This window comes from Myotis brandtii, unplaced genomic scaffold (genome assembly GCF_000412655.1).
Source record: "Myotis brandtii unplaced genomic scaffold, ASM41265v1 scaffold141, whole genome shotgun sequence".
Taxonomy (NCBI): domain Eukaryota; kingdom Metazoa; phylum Chordata; class Mammalia; order Chiroptera; family Vespertilionidae; genus Myotis; species Myotis brandtii.
The window spans coordinates 631,730-646,746 of record NW_005355037.1 but is presented as its reverse complement, the minus strand read 5'-3'; the positions used below and the strand labels follow the sequence as shown (position 1 = coordinate 646,746).

At 38.0% G+C, this 15,017-nt stretch overlaps 1 protein-coding gene across 1 annotated transcript in view; it reads left to right on the top strand.

Annotated features, from left to right (window-relative positions):
* LRRIQ1 (leucine-rich repeats and IQ motif containing 1) overlaps positions 1-15,017 on the top strand; it is a 193,977-nt gene that overhangs the window by 50,583 nt on the left and 128,377 nt on the right. The window lies entirely within an intron of this gene.

The window sequence follows — 15,017 nt, the reverse complement described above, 5'->3', positions numbered from 1 at the left end:
TATAAATGAATAGCCAAAGCAAATGAAAAATAAGAGACGTAGAATTTATAATCTAGTTTTCTTTGTCCCTCTCATTTTTATGTCAAATTTTATTGACTTTCTAATAGAAACGTTTGAAACTAAATTAATTTTGAAAAATGTGTATGACAAAATTGTTTTATAAATTTTTACAGAAACAAATACAACTTAAAATAATAAAGTAATAGATAATTTTTTACCACTTGGCATTATTTTATGCTGTATTAAATCATTTGATTTCCCTAGAATTGCTATGAGTTAGATGCTATTAAATCTTTTTTTTTTCAGGTAAGATAACTGAAGCGCAGAGAGGTTCAGTAAATTGTCTAAGACAACAGTTAGTAAATGACAAAGTCAGGATTTGAAACTCAGCAGTCTACGTTAGTATCTAATTTTTTAATTGCCTCGTACTACTGCCTCTCTAATAAATATGCATTTAATATTTAATATTTTTACTTTTTTGTTACATTGTAGTACAATTCTTTATGCTGAAAAAACTGTAATGATTTCAAGGTTTATTCATTAATGAATTTACTAATGAGAAAATTTATTAAGCACTTATTATGTGCTAGCACTTTTCCTGGCACAAGAACATAGCACTGGAATATTGCTGAGGATGCAGCAATAAACAAAACAATTAAAGATCCTGAATTTCACCAGGATTATCCTAGTGATAAATATTTATATAGAGAGAAAGAGATTAGGGGTAAACTGACATACTTCGTTTATTGAATATTGGGCAACATGAAAATAAGTATGATTTTAATGTGTAAGAGGAAATAATTATTTTTATTTTCTCATTGATGAAGCTTCTGATCTGCTATTTTAGGAAATCTTTAATCTGGAAAATATGTTTCTTTGATGCAAGCAATTAACTTGTTCATTTATAAATTACAAGTTAACCTTCCTAGAAAATATTGTAAATTAATGGAGCTACTAAGAGGGTTTTTTTGTTTGTTTGTTTGTCTTGTTTTTTCTCTGCTGCCTTATTTTCACATCATATCACTTTATGGAAAAGTGACACTAGTATATAATAAGTATGAAAGATACTGAAATAATTCAGCATTTTCACAAAGCTTAATTGCTATATCATGGCTCAGGGAAATGTGCCTAAGCTGATTCTTGCTACCAAATGTCTCTGGAACTTTAGAAAAATAGTGAAGTAAAAATAAAGCTCTGGATAGTTTGCTTGTAGAAATGTCTTTCGTTACATATTTAGTGAGTCCTCTGGATTCCACTAGATGGTGCTGGCTTTTTAGATTTTTTATTTTATTTTTTAAATTATATTTATTGAGGTAACATTGGTTAATACAATTATGGTCTTCAAGTGTACATTCCTATGACACATGATCTGTGTACTGCATTGTGTGCTTACCATCCTGTGTCAAACCACTGTCACCATACATTTGGCTTCCTTTACGGTTTACTACTTTCAAACCCCCTTGCCTCTGGCTACTACCATGCTGTTGTCTGTGTCTGTGAGTTTCAATTTTATATCCCATACTAGGGGCCCAGTGCATGAATTTGTTCACCTTGAAAGGAACTGTGGGCCGTCAGGCTGCTGCGGGCACAGGGGCGGATCTCGGCCCATACTCTGCACCCCTGCCCAGCCTCTCCTGCCGCAGCCCCTGGTCCCCTGTCTGTCAACAGCCCCGCTCCCACTGCCACTGCTCCCATGCACTGATGGCACCGGCCCCGCTCACACCCACTGATAGCGCAGACTAATTGGGGCCAGGCCGGCACCATCAGAGGGTGTGAGCGGCAGCTGCTGCCCCTCAGGAGCAGGGGGAGGTGGAGAAGCCCTGAGGGGTGTTAGGGCTGGCAACCGCTCGCACCCGCTGATGGTGCCGAGTGATTGGGACAGGCACTGGGCACAAGCAGCAGGTGCGAGCAGTGGCTCCGGTGCTGGCAGCCGGTGTGAGTGCTGGGTGGGACTGCGGCACGTGGGAGCAAAGAATTTTCAGTAACCACCAGAGGCTCGTCCTGATGACAGCGACCGGCTTCCTGTCTTGGTCTGGCACCCCCTCCCCCACTCACTTGCTCCACCATCCCGGCCGTAGCCGACGCCCGCCATGTTCCATGCATGCCCCCTGATGGTCAGCGCACGACCCGTTGTTGGGTTGTTTGGTTGTTCCATCGTTCTGTCTATTTTATATATATACATATGAGTGAAATCATATGGTTCTTAGTTTTGTTTTGTGTTCTGATATTCTCAAGATCAATCCATGTTGTTGTAAATGGCAGTATTTCATCTTTTCTTATGGGTGAGTAGTATTCCTTTTTATATATGTACATCTTCTTTATTCAGCCATCTGTCAAAGAACACTTTGGTCATTTCCATGTCTTGACCACCATGAATAATGCTGCAGTGAATATAGGGATGCATATATCTTTGTGAATAAGTGTTTTCAATTTTTTTTTCTGGTAGATACCCACGTGAGGAATTGCTTTGTTCTTGTTTTTTGAGGAACCTCCATACTCTTTTTCTGCAGTGACTGTACCAGTCTACATTCCTACCAGCAGTGAATGAGAGTTCCTTTTTTACAGTGGTTCTCAACTTTCTGGCCCTTTAAATGCAGTTCCTCATGTTGTGACCCAACCATAAAATTATTTTCGTTGCTACTTCATAACTGTAATGTTGCTACTGTTATGAATCGTAATGTAAATATCTGATATGCAGGATGGTCTTAGGTGACTCCTGTGAAAGGGTCGTTTGACCACCAAAGGGGTCGCGACCCACAGGTTGAAAACCGCTGCTCTACAAACTCTCCAACCCTTGTTATTACTTGTCCATTACCAGATGGCTTCATTAGCGAATTCTACCAAATATTCAAAGAAGAGATGGTATCTATCCTTCTCAAATTCTTCCAAAAAATTGAAAAAGAGGCAATACTTCCTAACACATTTTATGAGGCCAATATAATCCTGATACCAAAACTTTGCAAGGATAACTCGCAAAAGAAAACTACAGACCAGTATGTCTGATGGGTACAGATGCAACAATCCTAAACAAAATACTGACATGTCGAATACAACAATGCATTAAAAAATAATACATCACGATCAAGTGGGGTTTATTCCAGGGGAAAAGGAAGGTTCAACATATGCAAATTGATCAATGTAATACACCACATTAGCAAAATAAAGATAAAATCACATAATCTCTTCAATAGATGCAGAAAAGCATTTTATAAGCTACAACATCCATTTGTGATTAAAACACTCAATAAAATGTACACAGAAGGGAAGTACCTCAATGTAATAAAGGCCATATATAACAAACCCTCAGCAAATATCATACTCAGTGGTGAAAAACTGGAAGCTTTCCCTCTAAAATCAGGAACAAAACAGGATGTTCACTCTCACCACTCTTATTCAACATAGTTCTGGAAGTCCTAGCCAGAGCAATCAGGAAAGAGAAGGAAAGACAAGACATCCAAATTGGGAGTGAAGAAATGAAAATGTCACTTTTTGCAGATAACATGATTCTTTACATAGAAAGCCCTAAAGACTCAACCAAAAAACAATTAGAAACAATAAACAAATACAGTAAAGTTGCAGGATACAAAAATAATGAACAAAAATCCACTGCATTCCTATCCTAGCAATGAAATTTCAGAGAAAGAAATGGGGAAAAATAATTCCTTTTGCAATTGCAACAAAAAGAAAAAAATACCTAGGAATAAACTTAACAAAGCATGTGAAGGACCTACATACTGAAAACTACAAAGCATTATTGAAGAGATTGAAAAAGACACAATGAAATGGAAAGTTACTCAGGGTCATGGATTGGAAGAATCAATATAATAGTTAAAATGTCCATATTACCCAAAGCAATATACATATTTAATGCAATCCCTGTCAAAATCACTTTTTTTTTCTGCCCTGGCCAACATGGCTCAGTTGTTTGGAGTGTGGTCCTGTACACTGGCAGGTTCAATCCCCATTCAGGAAATGTAAGGGAGGCAAGATATCAATCAATTCCTCTCTCTCTCTCTCTCTCTCTCTCTCTCTCTCTCTCTCTCTCTCCCTTCCTCTCTCTAAAGTCAATAAAAATAATCCCAATGACATTTTTTTAAAGATACAGAACCAAAAAAATGATCAGATTGGTATGGAAGCACAAAAGTCCTTGAATAGCTGAAGTAATACTGTAGTTTTTGAAACACAACACAATGCCTAGTACAGAGCTGAAAGGGATTTTACAGATCTGCCAGTCTTGGCTTGGGCTTAGTTTACACATGGAAAAACAGACCCACATAGTTTTCATCTAACTCCTGGCAGAGGTGGGGCTAGAATCCAAGTTTGCTGATCCCTGTACCAGTATTCTTTTTTCCCTGCAACATGTATGATCCTGAAGCACTTTTTGCATTGAAATTAAAAATCTCAAATGCAACTCAGCATGTTTTTAGGTGACTGTCAAACGTACTAAACAGCTAAGGATATAGATGCTTACCAAACACTTATTTAGTGAAAACCTCCAGCCTAATTTAACATTTGTAGTTTGGCTGTTCCTTACAAGCGAGTTTTTTGTTTCTTTTTTTCTCCTCTGGCAGGAATGTTTTTGAGACCATTGGCTCATTTCAGTGGGAGGAATTCTTTGAAAAAGATATTTGTAGCAAGTATATCCAAATGCTAACTTTGCCATGGGCAAGAGCCCTTTGCGGGATAAACACACTTGGCTTGAGTTTTATTTTGTGAGACCTAGAAAACTTTTAAAGTGCTAATAAAGAAAACATTGAAGCAGTAATGTCTCAAGAATATTTAAGCAATTCTTTGTATTTATTACATTTAAGTCCTTTGAAAGTTTTTTTGGCTATTGTTTGTTTTTGTTTTGTCTTGGATGCAGAATGGAAGAAATATCAGAAATTTTTATTGGGAGAAAATAATTTTCTTAGATATGTTGAGGAGTAATGGTATTCTAAGGTAAGGCTTGCTATAAGTCTATTTTGCTCAGTTCTCATTTTTCATTCAACAGCAAAGGATTTCTAAGATTAAAAGAGGAAGGGTGGTAACTTATTCTAACTTCCTCCCCATCTAAATTTTCCCTTTTCATCCAAATGCATTAACTGGATCAAATTACTGCTTATTCAGTTATATATATACTAGAGGCCTGTTGCACGAAAAGATTCGTGCAATAGGCCTTCCCTTCCCCTGGCTGCCGGCACTGGTTTTACTCCGGCACCTGGGACCCAGGCCTTCGCTCTGGCCGGAGCCGCCTTCAAGCCTTTCACTGCTCCGGCCGGAGCCGCCTTCAAGCCTTTCACTGCTCCGGCCAGAGCCGTCTTCAGTCTTCGCTCCGCCGTTTCGTGCCTACGTATGTAAATTAACCGCCATCTTTGTTGGCGGTTAATTTGCATATCGCTCTGATTAGCCAATGGTGGGCGTAGCGGAGGTACAGTCAATTTGAATCTTTGTCTATTATTAGATAGGATAGATGTTTATTCAGCGTGTATTAATACCCTATTCCTTCTTTAAGGTTTATCTCAAACAGTTCTCTGAAGACTTATTTGGTCACCACAATTATAGTTTTTAAACGCCTTGTTTTCAATGAATATAATTGTTACAGGAAACAATAATAGCTATCATTTTTAATATCCGGTATGTGACAGTGTTATACAATCTCTATTTTTTAAATTCAATCTTTAATGTTCAGATTATTACAGTTGTTCCTCTTTTTTCCCCCCATAGCTCCCCTCCACCCGGCTCCCACCCCACCCTCTGCCCTTACTGCCCCCACTGTCCTCATCCATAGGTGTACGATTTTTGTCCAGTCTCTTCCCGCACCCCCCACACCCATTTCCGCGGAGGGCCTCTGGGCAGTGGGCACGAAGCAGCAGGGGGTGGGGGGGAACCCTTGCCTCGTCGCCCTGGCGACGAGGCAAACGTTCTGCGCCCGGCCGAGGATGGGCCTCTGGGCCACTGAGAGCCTCTGGGCAGTGGTTGCGGAGCAGCCAGGCCCCACAGAGAGCTACTGGTGCACGGATTCATGCACAGGGCTTAGTTTTACTTATAATATTTCTACAAGTCCTATTTTTAGTATGTATCTTTAATGTAAAAATTTGTTGTTTTCATTATTATTTTTACAAGGCTGTCTGACAAATTCTAACTTTGATTTGTAGCAGTTAGTCCCTAATAATTGTGTAATTCAGTAATTAAATGCAATTATTGATATATTTGTGTTTAAATTTCCTATCTTACTATTTGATTCTATTCGTCCTTCTGTTTTGCTTGTTTTTTTTCCCCCCCTCTTTGGTTTGATTAATGTTTTAAATTATCCAATGTTTCATTTCTATTATATTACCAGTTATATAGTATTATTTTACTGTTCTTTTGGTTTACTATAGATATTACATTATGCCTTCTTGATTTACCAAATCTAAATTTATTTGGTACTTTCCTTTTTATTCCCCAAAGCAATGCTAAAGTCATAGAACACTTAAACTTCATTAGCTCACTTCCAAATTGTGTGTGTGTGTGTGTGTGTGTGTGTGTGTGTGTGTGTTTGGAATGCCTTAAGACGTTATTCTTTTATAAATAGTCATCATTTGGATTCACCCACTTTTTTAAACCTTCCATTGTTCTCTATTTCTTCTTTCATTTACCATATTTCTTCAAGTACAGGTCTGCTGGGATGACTTTTTTCAGATTATATTTGGTTAAGTATGTTTTTAACATAAGTATAGACACATACACACATTTGTATATGTACATATGTATATTTTGCAAGATAGACTTAACAGTTGGCATATATTTTGCATAGTGAACATATTCCATTTTATACTAGCTTTCCCTGCTCAAGCTGATATGAAATAACCTAATTGTTGATCCTTGGAAGATAATATTCTTTTCCCTTTTTAAGATTTTTCTTTTGGTTTATTATTTTCATGAGTTTACTTTGATGTTCCTACTTGTGGTCATCTTAGAATTTATTCTGCTTCAATCTACCATGCCTCTTAAATCTGTGGATTGGCATCCTTATACAGTGTTGAAAAATTCTGAGTCATTTATATATATGGAGAGAGAGAGAGAAAGAGAGAGAGAGAGAGAGAGAGAGAGAGAGAGAGAGAGAGACATCCCCTTTATATCCCATAATTCTATTATAATCTTATAATTATATTCATGATTTTTAAAAAATTTCTTTTGCATCTCTATTTATCACTCTGGATGTTTTCTTGTGACTATTGGAAGGTTAAAGGGCAGGCTAAAGAGCAATCTTAGATAGCTAAGAAAGAAAAATTAAATTTATTTAAAGAAAAGAGGATGGGTAATGGGGATATCCAAAGTGAAGGGCTACACAGCACCGAGCCAAAGGGTGCTGGGTCCATGATGGCAGCAAAAATGTACCTAGGACAGTGAAACAAGGAAGGGCATAGAACAGTGATGGCGAACCTATGACACGCGTGTCAGAGGTGACACACGAACTCATTTTTTTGGTTGATTTTTCCTTGTTAAATGGCATTTAAATATATAAAATACATATCAAAAATATATGTCTTTGTTTTACTATGGTTGCAAATATCAAAAAATTTCTATATGTGACACGGCACCAGAGTTAAGTTAGGGTTTTTCAAAATGCTGACACGCTGAGCTCAAAAGGTCCGCCATCACTGGCATAGAAGATGCAACAGGAGAGCCTAGGCTGGGCTGCTTTGGCTCACTGAGAAGTCAGAGAAAAGGCCTTGGAGACAGACTCTAGGGTTAGCCCAGGTCGAGCTGCTGCTGCCCATTGCTCCCTGGTTGCAAGTCTCATGGGGTCCCTAAGAGTAAAGAAGGGAGAAGGGATGGCAGGGACGTGCTCCCCTGGGGGAGAGCACCCACTGGGTCCTTTGTCCTGAGCATATTTATATCTCTTTGGCAGGTGGAAATCTTAGGGGAGGTTCAGGGGAGGGTCTCAATAGAATTTTTACCAGGTGTCCTCTTGCAGGGTCATGCTCTCCACTGATTAGGTGGCGCCAAGGCAGGGGGTCATTAGTCAATATATTAGGCTGGTCCTCAGGCAGCCACAAGCATCACTTTTCTGGTTTTGCTGCTTTTCTGAGCCCGGAGTTGAAATACATCTGAGGCCTAGATGCTGTATTTAGGCAGAAAAAGGTCAGGGGGTCTAAACCTTATGACCAGTGATGCTAGGGGAGAATAGGTTACCTTGGGGGTGAGATTCTTGTTTTCCCAGTTTTGTTCCTTGCTAGTCATCTAGGGCTTTCTACCCTGGTGAGTTTCTGTACCTGGCCCATCATCTTTGCTCTGTTCATGTCTGTCTAACAGCTATCTATAATAATAAAAGGATAATATGCTAATTAGACCGGACATCCTTCCAGACAAAGCCAGAGCTGGTGGGAAGCCAGCTCAGGTCCCCGGTGCCTGCGGGCGGCTGGAGGGAAGCCAGCCCAGGTCCTGGATGCCAGAGGGAAGCCGGTGCTGGCAGCCAGAGGAAGGAAGGCGCATTCTTGCACGAATTTCATGCATCGGGCCTCTAGTTAGTTTATAAAAACTCTCTTTAGCTGTGTCTAATATAATGTCCAATCTATCCATGAAAGTCTTGTTTGTAGTTATTGTAGTTTTTCACTTTAGAATGTCTTTGCTTCTTTTATTTAGCATTCAATTAACATTTTATAATATCTACACTGTAAATTTTTATATTTAACTTTTATGTGTTTAACAAAGTCTTATTAATTTTTGTATCTGATAACAATTATCTGATTCTCTGTGGATGGCTTCTATTTCTGGGTTTTTGTTCACACGATGTTATGTACTTGCTTTAATTTTTTATTTTTATTTTTTTACAGTCAAAGTACACTAAGAAAAAACAAAACTGTATAATTCATTTGAGGCTATGATGCTGTTATTTTCCTCCAGAGGTCTTTACTGTTTGCACTAGCAATCTAGTGCAGCTAAATCTGTATATAGAGAGAGACTATTTAAAGCTTGCTTCAGTACCTTGAAGCCATTCTATATTTGAATTAATGTATAGCACATGGAGGTCCCAACCAAAAGTAAGGTAGGGATTCATGAGGCCTCCTCCTCTGAGGACATCCCTGGAGCACATGTTTTGACTCCCTAGTGTTGCAAGCCATCTTTTCCTAGAATTAATAGATATCCCTAAATAATATGCTCATTTCACTTTTTTGGAACTTAACCCTTTTCTTCTATATTATTTTAGTTATTAAATGCCTTGATGTTCATATTTTGTCATTTTTTTCTGGTTATCAATAAAGAATTGTTTCTCATTACCTAACTACTCCGTATTTACTGTAAACAGAAAGCCTTTGCTACATTTTTTTTATTCCTCCCTTCCCCAACCTTGTCTTCTTTTGAGTTGATTGGTGTGTTTTTCCTCATTTCCTCTTTTTTTCTTTAAGATCTTAAATTACTTTCTCCTGAGATTGATCCTTAGAAGTTTCTTGTAGCAATAGTTGATAGAAAACTCTGCCAGATTTTGTTTATATGCAGGTTTCTTTATTTAACACTCATATTTGAATCATTTAACTGATTATATTTTTAATTGAATTTTATTATCTTTCAGTAATTTTCAGATACCATTTCATAACATTCACTGTTGCTGTTAAAAGTCAGATGTCAGTTACATTTCTGAAAGTTCTGAGAGTATTTTCTATGCCTTTTCATAGTAATATTCTTTATTATTTTTGTTAAGTACTTTTATTCTGATGTGTCTTAGCTTTTATTCTGATGTTTCTTTTTCATTCATCCTGCTGGGGTTTGATGCAATTAATGAATATGTAGCTTGCACTCTTTAAATTTATTTGGCTATTTGTCAGCCATTATCTTTTCAAATTTTTTTTTCTTATTTTCTCTCCTTCTGAAACATTATATATATATATAATGTTTGGCTTGAAATGAAAGCTTGTTTGGCTTAATTTTATTTTTCAGTCATAGATGATTTATATTTTGGTTGACTTTGTCTATCTTTCATGTCTATTATTGTTTTACCAATTTAATCTATGTCTTTTTATCTTTTGTTTCTTCACATTTTATTCTCAATGTGATTATTTCTGCCTTATTTAGCTCTCTGAGTCTGTTCTATAAGTGTTGTTTCTAAATTATTAGTCTGTCATGTCCATTTTTGGCACATTTGTTTACCTATATCTGTTGTTTAAATATCTTTGGTCCATTTGTTTACCTGCATCTGTTTTAATATATTTGGTCTATTTGTTGACCTATATTTGTTGTTTTAATATTTTTTAGTTGTTGTAACATTACATTTCTTTAAATGTGCCTCCATAGCCCAAAGCATTTTTAACATATTTTCTTCTTTTGCATGTTTTCTTCGGTCTAGAATACTTACTATATTAGTTATGTGTTGTTGTGAAGCAAAGTACCATGAAACTTAGAATTTAAAACCACAAACATGTATTACCTCATATTTTCAGTTGGTCAGGAAACTAGGATTGGCTTAGCTGAGTGGTTTTGGCTCAGGGTCTCTCATGAGGTTGCAGTCAAGCTGTTAACCAGGACTGCCTACACCCCTCAGCTTAATGAAGCTGAAAGAACTACCTCCAAGCTCACTCACATGGTTGTTGGCAGACCTCAGTTCCATTTATTTTTTTAGATGATTTTCTTTTCTTTTTCTCATTAGGATAACTTTTTAGGTTGTATAATAAATATTTGCTGTCTTTTTAAATGCATAGTCTCACTGTTACATATAGGTCAGTGTTTTAGAGATCCTACCAAATATACATTTTAACATTTCACGGAATTTCCTTTAAAATTTTCATGTTAAATGTCCTACTATTTATGTACAGAGTTCCTCCACTTGGGTATATAACAAACCCTTTTGATGGATGACTGACAGCTTAGGCCCATGGGAGTTGTCTGACTGACAGCTTAGGCCCATGGGGAGCAGGCCTAAGCTGGCACTCGAACATCTTTAGCACTGCTGTTGAGGCAGGAGAGGCTCCCGCCACCACCACTGTGCTCGCCAGCAGTGAGGCCGGCTTCTAACTGAGCAGCACTCCCCCTGTAGGAGCCCACTGACCACCAGGGGGCAGCCCCTGCATTGAATGAGATCAGGCTGAAACTGGCTCTCTGACATCCCTGAGGGGTCCCGGATTGCAAGAGGGTGCAGGCCAGGCTATGGGACCCCACTGGTGCACGATCGAGGCTGGAGAGGGACCATGGGAGGGCTCTAGGGTCTGTCTGGCCCATCTCACTCAGTCCTGATCGGCCAGACACCAGCAGCAAGCTAACCTACCATTCAGAGCATCTGCCCCCTGGTGGTCAGTGCACGTCATAGCGACTGGTCGACCAGTTGACTGCCCCTGGTGGTCAGTGCATGTCATAGCGAATGGTTGAGCAGCTTTAGCATATCATTAGCATATTACACTTTGATTGGTTGTATGGACTACCGGACACTTAGCATATTAGGCTTTTATTACATAGGATAGTTTTATTTTTAATTTTACTAACTACTATCATCCTTACAGTATTCAATTTGCCTTTTCCTCTATTATCCTTCCAATTGTTCTACTTTATCTGCAATTTCCTTTCAGCTTCTTATGCCAGATCCTTTACCATTCAAAGTATTTTTTATTTCAGCAGACTTTAAATTATATTGTGGCTAATACATATTACTATTACATGTAATATTCTATTTATAATCCCTCAGAATTGATAATATATAATTGGTTTATTATTTTAAATTAGTCAAATATCTAATAGGGTAGAAAAATTTACCCCTGAATGACACCAGATAATAATTTTCTCTCAGTCATAATTGCTATTTTATATTACAGGAAAAATACTTGTACATTGATCCTAGATAAGAATTTTTAAAAAATGCAAGATTACTCCTTAAAATTAAATTTCAGTCTCTCTTTCCTTCTTTGGGTCTTCTATGTATTTTCCTGCTTCTCTTGAATATTGTGTAATTTATTTCTCACTATAAAAATTTTACTTTTAGCATAAAATATATTCTTTTTTATAAGAAATAATCATTTGTCACATTGTTACTTTGACTTAAACTATTAGAGAAACTGTAATTTTGAAATATCATTTTTCTTGAAATGTATATAAAGTATTTTACAATACACTCATAATCCTTACAATTATATTATCACCACTGAGTCAATACAGTTAGGGCATGCATTTAAAAAACATGAAATAGCCGAAACTGGTTTGGCTCAGTGGATGGAGCGTCAGCCTGCGGACTGAAGGGTCCCGGGTTCGATTCCAGTCAAGGGCATGTACCTTGGTTGTGGGCACATCCCCAGTAGGAGATGTGCAGGAGGCGGCTGATCGATGTTTCTCTCTCATCGATGTTTCTAACTCTCTATCTCTCTCCCTTCCTCTCTGTAAAAAATCAATAAAATATATTTAAAAAACAAACAAACAAAAAAACATGAAATAGAATTAAGTTTTCTTGTGAGATCTTGGTAATGTTATTTGATTCTTTATTTCTGCATTTTTGGTGCAAGCAGGCTGTTTGTTCTTTCTTTCTGTAAATCACAATATATAATCAAAGGAACACATTTAGTTAAATGTTTTACATTTTTCCAGGATGAATTGATTACATAAATTCCAGATATTAGTTTTTATACCTAGTTAAGTTTCTTTCAATATTATCTTTAAGTTTATTATCAAGTAACTTTTTTGGTAAAAACAAAACAAAACATGTGTGTTTCAACATTTACTTGAAAATATTATGTGGACTTTGACAAGCAAATCAGAATGGAGCTTGATTCTCCAAGATTTAGCCTCAATGACTCCCATATGTACAATACTCACTGGAGATATTTTGCTTCCAGTACTTACCCTAGACCTTAATGATATTTTCAGCTTTCTAGAATTTTTTATTTTATATAACAGGGTAGTACTATGGGGAACATATATAGCTCATTGTTCAATCTAAATAACATTTTCTAGTTTTTTAATATCTACATAAACATTTTTCCATTTTTATTGAGAAATCATTGACATACATCACTGTATAAGTTTAAGACGTATAGCGTGATGATTTGGTTTACATATACTGTGAAATGATTACCACAATAGGATCAACTAACCTGCATCTCCTCATATAGATGATAGCTATTCTGACAGTTGTGAGATGGTACCTCATTGTTGTTTTGATTTGCTTCTCTCAGATGATTAGTGACTTTGAGCCTGTTTTCAGATGTCTCTTGGCCTTCTGTGTGTCCTCTTTCAAAAAGTGTCTAGTTAGGTCCTTTGCCCATTTTTTTATTTGATTGCTTATCTTCCTTTTGTTAAGTTGTATGAGCTCCTTATAAATGTTGGAGATTAAACCCTTATTGGATACTACAGGCCCGATGCACAAAATTTGTACAAGAGTAGGCCTTCCTTCCCCCGGCTGCCGGCACTGGCTTCCCTCTGGCTGCCAGCACCCTGGACCCGGGCTTTCCTCCAGCCCCTGGCACCCTGGACCTGGGCTTCCCTTGCAGAGGGAGGCCCCACCCACCCGCTACAGCCCGCCGGTCGGTGGTCTGGGCCTCCCTCTTTGGGGTGATTGTGGAGCCCCCACGATTGATCTCCTTCCTGGCCGGTGGCCTGGGCCTCCCTCTGCGCGGTGATCATGGGACGATGGCTGAGCCCTGACCAATTGCATTGCACCTGACTTGGCTGGCCTGGCACCAGTGGGTGTCATAGCATAGTCCCAGATGGTTATCTGGATGGTCATCCGGATGGTCATTTCGCTGTTCAGCCGTTTGGTCAATTTTCATATTACACTTTTATTATATAGGATAACACTGGCAAATATGTTCTCCCATGCAGCGGGTTTTCTTGTTGTTTTGTTGATGGTTTCTTTTGCTGTGCAGAAGCTTTTTATTTTGATGTAGTCCCATTTGTTTATTTTCTCCTTAGTCTCCATTGCCCTAGGAGCTGTGTTGGTAAAGATAATGCTATGACAAATGTCTGCTATTTTGCTGCCTATGGATTCTTCTAAGATTTTTATGGTTTCTGGTCTTACATTTAAGTCTTTTATCCATTTTGAGTTTATTTTTGTGTATGGTGTAAGTTGGTGGTCTAGTTTCTTTTTTTTGCATGTATCTGTCCAATTTTCCCAACACCATTTATTGACAAGACTGTCTTGACTCCATTGTATGCTCTTGCCTCCTTTGTCAAATATTAATTGAGGATAATGGCTTGGGTCAATTTCTGGGTTCTCTGTTCTGTTCCACTGGTCTATATGTCTGTTCTTGTGCCAGTACCAGGCAGTTTTGAGAACAGTGACTTTGTAATATAGCTTGATATCTGAAAAAATAAATTTAAAAAAATCAATCCCTTAAAACAGAGTTTAAAAAAAACATATGAAAACATATTTAAAGTCACTAATCATCCAAGAGATGCAAATCAAAACAACAATGCGGTACCATCTCACACCTGTCAGAATGGCTATCATCAACAAATCAACAAACGACAAGTGCTGGAGAGGATGTGGAGAAAAAGGAACCCTCGTGCACTGCTGGTGGGAATGCAGACTGGTGCAGCCACTATGGAAGACAGTATGGAGTTTCCTCAAAAAACTGGAAATGGAACTCCCATTTGACCCTGTGATCCCACTTCTAGGAATATATCCCAAGAAACCAAAAACACCAATCAGAAAGGATATATGCACCCATATGTTCATAGCAGCACAATTCACCATAGCTAAGATCTGGAAACAGCCTAAGTGCCCATCAGTAGATGAATGGATTAGAAAACTGTGGTACATCTACACGATGGAATACTATGCTGCTGTAAAAAAGAAGGAACTCTTACAATTTGCAACGGCATGGATGGAGCTGGAGAGCATTATGCTAAGTGAAATAAGCCAGTCAATGAAGGAAAAATACCACATGATCTCACTCATTCATGGATAATAGAGACCATTACAAACTTTTGAACAATAATAGATACAGAGGCAGAGCTGCCTCAAACTGATTGTCAAACTGCAGTGGGAAGGCCAGAGAGGGTTGGGGGGCAGAAGGGAGGGGAGTAAGAGATCAACCGAAGGACTTGTATGCATCCATATAAGCATAACCAATGGA